The following is a 6,000-nucleotide window of genomic DNA, read 5'->3' as shown; positions in this document are numbered from 1 at the left end:
TTGAATCTTCCTGGTAGAACAAAAGCTTCAACAGCACTACAGTAGAAGACATATATAGAAAGTAGTAAAACATATATATTGTGCAAAAGATGCCTAGGTCAAAACAAAACTGTTTGTAACTTAAATGTACAATAGCAGAATAGGTAAGTCGAAAGTACTGCATAGAAATGAAAATGTGTATGTATTTCATTCCACAAATCCAATTCCTCTCCGATGTATATAACTAAGGGAAATATATTTAAAAAATTTTAAAATATTGTTATAATTGTATAGACTCACTGTGTCTCTCTCTTTTTCTCTATATTTTTACACACACACACACACACACACACACACACACAAGCGTGCGCGCGCGCAAACGCACAAGCAGAGAGAAAGAGAGAGACGGGAATTGGTTGGGGGAGGGAAGGTGGAGACGAAAAGTTGACGATACTTCATGACAGAAATGAAGAATTTCAAATCAGGATGACAACTACATCTTCTTTCAAACTCACATTTCTCGTGCTTCGTATCTGTATGCCAAGATCACTTACAAAGCTTTTTCAGTTAGTGCATTCGAAATAAAATCTAGTCGAAATACAGGCCAGCGGATTCTACATCTACATGATTACTCTGCAATTCACATTTAAGTGCTTGGCAGAGGGTTCATCGAACCACAATCATACTATCTCTCTACCATTCCACTCCCGAACAGCGCGCGGGAAAAACGAACACCTAAACCTTTCTGTTCGAGCTCTGATTTCTCTTATTTTATTTTGATGATCATTCCTACCTATGTAGGTTGGGCTCAACATTCGGAAGAGAAAGTTGGTGACTGAAATTTCGTAAATAGATCTCGCCGCGACGAAAAACGTCTTTGCTTTAATGACTTCCATCCCAACTCGCGTATCATATCTGCCACACACTCTCCCCTATTACGTGATAATGCAAAACGAGCTGCCCTTTTTTGCACCCTTTCGATGTCCTCCCTCAATCCCACCTGGTAAGGATCCCACACCGCGCAGCAATATTCTAACAGAGGACGAACGAGTGTAGTGTAAGCTGTTTCTTTAGTGGACTTGTTGCATCTTCTAAGTGTCCTGCCAATGAAACGCAACCTTTGGCTCGCCTTCCCCACAATATTATCTATGTGGTCTTTCCAACTGAAGTTGCTCGTAATTTTAACACCCAGGTACTTAGTTGAATTGACAGCTTTGAGAATTGTACTATTTATCGAGTAATCGAATTCCAACGGATTTCTTTTGGAACTCATGTGGATAACCTCACACTTTTCGTTATTTAGCGTCAACTGCCACCTGCCACAACATACAGCAATCTTTTCTAAATCGCTTTGCAACTGATACTGGTCTTCGGATGACCTTACTAGACGGTAAATTACTGCATCATCTGCGAACAACCTAAGAGAACTGCTCAGATTGTCACCCAGGTCATTTATATAGATCAGGAACAGCAGAGGTCCCAGGACGCTTCCCTGGGGAACACCTGATATCACTTCAGTTTTACTCGATGATTTGCCGTCTATTACTACGAACTGCGACCTTCCTGACAGGAAATCACGAATCCAGTCCCACAACTGAGACGACACCCCATAGGCCCGCAGCTTGAATAGAAGTCGCTTGTGAGGAACGGTGTCAAAAGCTTTCCAGAAATCTAGAAATACGGAATCAACTTGAGATCCCCTGTCGATAGCGGCCATTACTTCGTGCGAATAAAGAGCTAGTTGCGTTGCACAAGAATGATGTTTTCTGAAACCATGCTGATTACGTATCAATAGATCGTTCCCTTCGAGGTGATTCATAATGTTTGAATACAGTATATGCTCCAAAACCCTACTGCAAACCGACGTCAATGATATAGGTCTGTAGTTCGATGGTTTACTCCTACTACCCTTCTTAAACACTGGTGCGACCTGCGCAATTTTCCAATCTGTAGGTACAGATCTGTTGGTGAGCGAGGGGTTTATGATTGCTAAGTAGGGAGCTATTGTATCAGCGTAATCTGAAAGGAACCTAATCGGTATACAATCTGGACCTGAAGACTTGCCCGTATCAAGCGATTTGAGTTGCTTCGCAACCCCTAAACTATCTACTTCTAAGAAACTCATGCTAGCAGCTGTTCGTGTTTCAAATTCTGGAATATTCCATTCGTCTTCCCTGGTGTAGGAATTTCGGAAAACTGCGTTCAATAACTCCGCTTTAGCGGCACAGTCGGTAACAGTACCATCGGCGCTGCGCAGCGAAGGTATTGACTGTGTCTTGCCGCTCGTGTACTTTACATACGACCAGAATTTCTTCGGATTTTCTACCAAATTTCGAGACAATGTTTCGTTGTGGAACCTATTAAAGGCATCTCGCATTTAAGTCCGTGCCAAATTTCGCTCGTCTGTAAATTTTAGCCAATCTTCGGGATTTCGCGTTCTTCTGAACTTCGCATGCTTTTTCCGTTGTCTCTGCAACAGCGTTCGGACCTGTTTTGTGTACCATGGGGGATCAGTTCCATCTCTTACCAATTTATGAGGTATGAATCTCTCAATTGCTGTTGCTACTATATCTTTGAATTTGAGCCACATCTCGTCTACATTTGCATAGTCAGTTCGGAAGGAATGGAGATTGTCTCTTAGGAAGGCTTCTAGTGGCACTTTATCCACTTTTTTAAATAAAATTATTTTGCGTTTGTTTCTGGTGGATTTGGAAGAAACGGTATTGAGCCTAGCTACAACGACCTTGTGATCACTAATCCCTGTATCAGTCATGATGCTCTCTATTAGCTCTGGATTGTTTGTGGCTAAGAGGTCAAGTGTGTTTTCGCAACCATTTACAATTCGCGTGGGTTCGTGGACTAACTGCTCGAAATAATTTTCGGAGAAAGCATTTAGGACAATCTCGGAAGTTGTTTTCTGCCTACCACCGGTTTTGAACAAGTATTTTTGCCAACATATCGAGGGAAGGTTGAGGTCCCCACCAACTATAACCGTATGAGTGGGGTATTTATTTGTTACGAGACTCAACTTTTCTCTGAACTGTTCAGCAACTATATCATCGGAGTCTGGGGGTCGGTAGAAGGAGCCAATTATTAACTTAGTTCGGCTGTTAAATGTAACCTCCACCCATACCAGTTCGCACGGAGTATCTACTTCGACTTCACTACAAGATAAACTACTACTGACAGACACAAACACTCCACCACCAATTCTGCCTAATCTATCTTTCCTGAACACCGTCTGAGACTTCGTAAAAATTTCTGCAGAACTTATTTCAGGCTTTAGCCAGCTTTCTGTACCTATAACGATTTCAGCTTCTGTGCTTTCTATTAGTGCTTGAAGCTCAGGGACTTTCCCAGCACAGCTACAACAATTCATAACTACAATTCCCGCTGTACCTTGATCCAAGCACGTCCCGTATTTGCCACGCGTCCTTTGAGATTGCAGCCCACCCCGTACTTTCACGAGGCCTTCTAACCTAAAAAACCGCCCAGTCCACGCACACAGCCTCCGCTACCCGCGTAGCCGCCAGCTGAAAAATTGGAAATGAGAAGAAAGAGACCTAAATAAAGTACAGCACTTCGTCAATTCTCTAAGTGTGACCACTTGCAGACAAAATAAAAATAATTTAGCATAAGTAAAACAAAAATTATCTGCACAAACGATTTCGTTTCACACAGAAAACACAAAGTGAACTGTTTGATATCGATAGCTTATGTTTTAAAAACTTAGAATCTCTCAGTAATACCTTCTGAAGATACATCATGAAAAAAAGCAAACGCATCTGACTTAAAACATTTTATATGTCCATCTTTTTGGCAGGAGGTCTTTGGGACGACCGACGTTTACTATTGTGACAAATTAAAACACCTACAGCCGTCCCAATGATTTTATTTCATTTTGTTGCAAAGAATTCCAGCCCTTCGATTCGCCATCTTCAGGCTGTAGTTCAAGCGGAACGGGTTGATGCGATCCCTTGACATAGACTACAGCCCGAAGATGACGCATTGAAGCGCTGAAAGTGGTTGCAACAAAATAAAATAAAATCATATGGACGGCTGCAGGTGTTCTATTTCATCACACTAAAATATTTTAGTTGCAGCACCATAAGGAACATCCTTTTATTAGAAAGTCACCATTTATGAAGCTGCTATGTAAATGACCGCTCCAAGAAACTTGTTAAGACGACATAAATGTGTGAATGTGTTTATCTACTCGTTCGTGTAGTGGCTGAACAATTTATATTTAATGCGGCACGCAACCTGTTACGAGCCTTTCTAGTTAAAGCATGTCAGACGTCTGTTTCGTTTAGGTGATTGTTATGACTGAGGGTATATGGAGAATTAGTTTAGTATAGTTAATAGTGATGATGATGAGACAATAATAGAGGGAGATACTCACGCCGTCACATAGCCTATAATTCTAAAGAAAATATCAAAAACCATCAATGGGGCAGCCGAGGTTTCAGTTTCACCTTCTCCACGAATCGTTACACAAAGGAATTTCATTTAACCCAGTTCATTGTCCCACAGTGTAATGATTAGGAATTGTAAGCCACCACATTCTGACCCTCTGCCGACTAGATCCTGGCGATGATGCTTTTCCGATTACAAGGATTTGAACTGTGATTCTTCAGTTTCTCTCGGTGGTATAGTTGATCGAAGAGTCCACAAGTGTATTGCCGATTCATAGTATCCAACGGCCACCACAAGTTGGTGAAGAAGATCAGGGCACTCACAAGTACTCGGATTTATCATAAGGGGCTATCAAGAAATTGTTACCACAAAGACCTGTTCCGCCAATACTTTTAACGACTGCCGAAAATCCGCATGAACCATGGACCTTGCCGTTAGTGGGGAGACTTGCGTACCTCGGCGATACAGATAGCCGTACCTTAGGTGCAACCGCAACGGAGGGGTATCTGTGGATAGGCCCGACAAACGCGTGGTTCCTGAAGAGAGGCAGCAGCCTTTTCAGTAGTTTCAGGGGCAACAGTCTGGATGATTGACTGATCTGGCATAGTTACGTAAACCAAAACGGCCTTGCTGTGCTGGTACTGCGAACGGCTGAAAGCAAGTGGAAAAGACAGCCGTAATTTTTCCTGAGGGCCTGCAGGTCTACTGTATGGTTAAATGATGATGGCGTTGTCTTGGGTAAAATATTCCTGAGATAAAATAGTCCCCCATTCTGATCTCCGGGCGGGGACTACTCAGGAGGATGTCGTTATCAGGAGAAAGAAAACTGGCGTTCTACGGATCGGAGCTTGGAATATCAGATCCCTTAATCAGGCAGGTAGGTTAGAAAATTTAAAAAGGATAATGGATATGTTAAAGCTAGATATAGTGGTAATTAGTGAAGTTCGGTGGCAGGATTGTTGTTGTTTTTGGGGGGAGGAGACCAGACAGCGAGGTCATTGGTCTCATCGGATTATGGAAGGACGGGGAAGAAAGTCGGCTGTGCCCTTTCAAAGGAACCATCCCGGCATTTACCTGGATTGATTTAGGGAAATCACGGAAAACCTAAATCAGGATGCCCGGACGCGGGATTGAACCGTCGTCCTCCCGAATGCGAGTCCAGTGTGCTAGCCACTGCGCCACCTCGCTCGGTGGTGGCAGGAGGAACGAGATTTCTAGTCATGTGAGTACAGGGTTATAGCCTAAATACAAAATCAAATCGGAGTATGCAGGAGTAGGTTTAGAAATAAATAAAAAATAGGAATGCGGGTAAGCTACTACGAACAGCATAGTGAAAGCTTTATTGAAGTCAAGATAGACACGAAGCCCATGCATACCACAGTAGTAAAAGTTTATATGCCAACTAGCTGCGCAGATGAAGAGATTGAAGACATGTATGATGAGATAAAAGACATCATTCAGATAGTGAAGGGAGATGAAAATTTAATGGTGATGTGGAACCTGAATTCGATAGTAGGAAAAGGAAGAGAAGGAAAAGTAGTAGGTGAGTATGGAATGGGGGCAAGGAATGAAAGAGGAAGCCGCCTGGTGGAATTTTGCACAGAG

This window comes from Schistocerca piceifrons, chromosome 1 (genome assembly GCF_021461385.2).
Source record: "Schistocerca piceifrons isolate TAMUIC-IGC-003096 chromosome 1, iqSchPice1.1, whole genome shotgun sequence".
In the NCBI taxonomy this organism is placed as follows: domain Eukaryota; kingdom Metazoa; phylum Arthropoda; class Insecta; order Orthoptera; family Acrididae; genus Schistocerca; species Schistocerca piceifrons.
Note: the sequence above shows the minus strand (reverse complement) of the source record.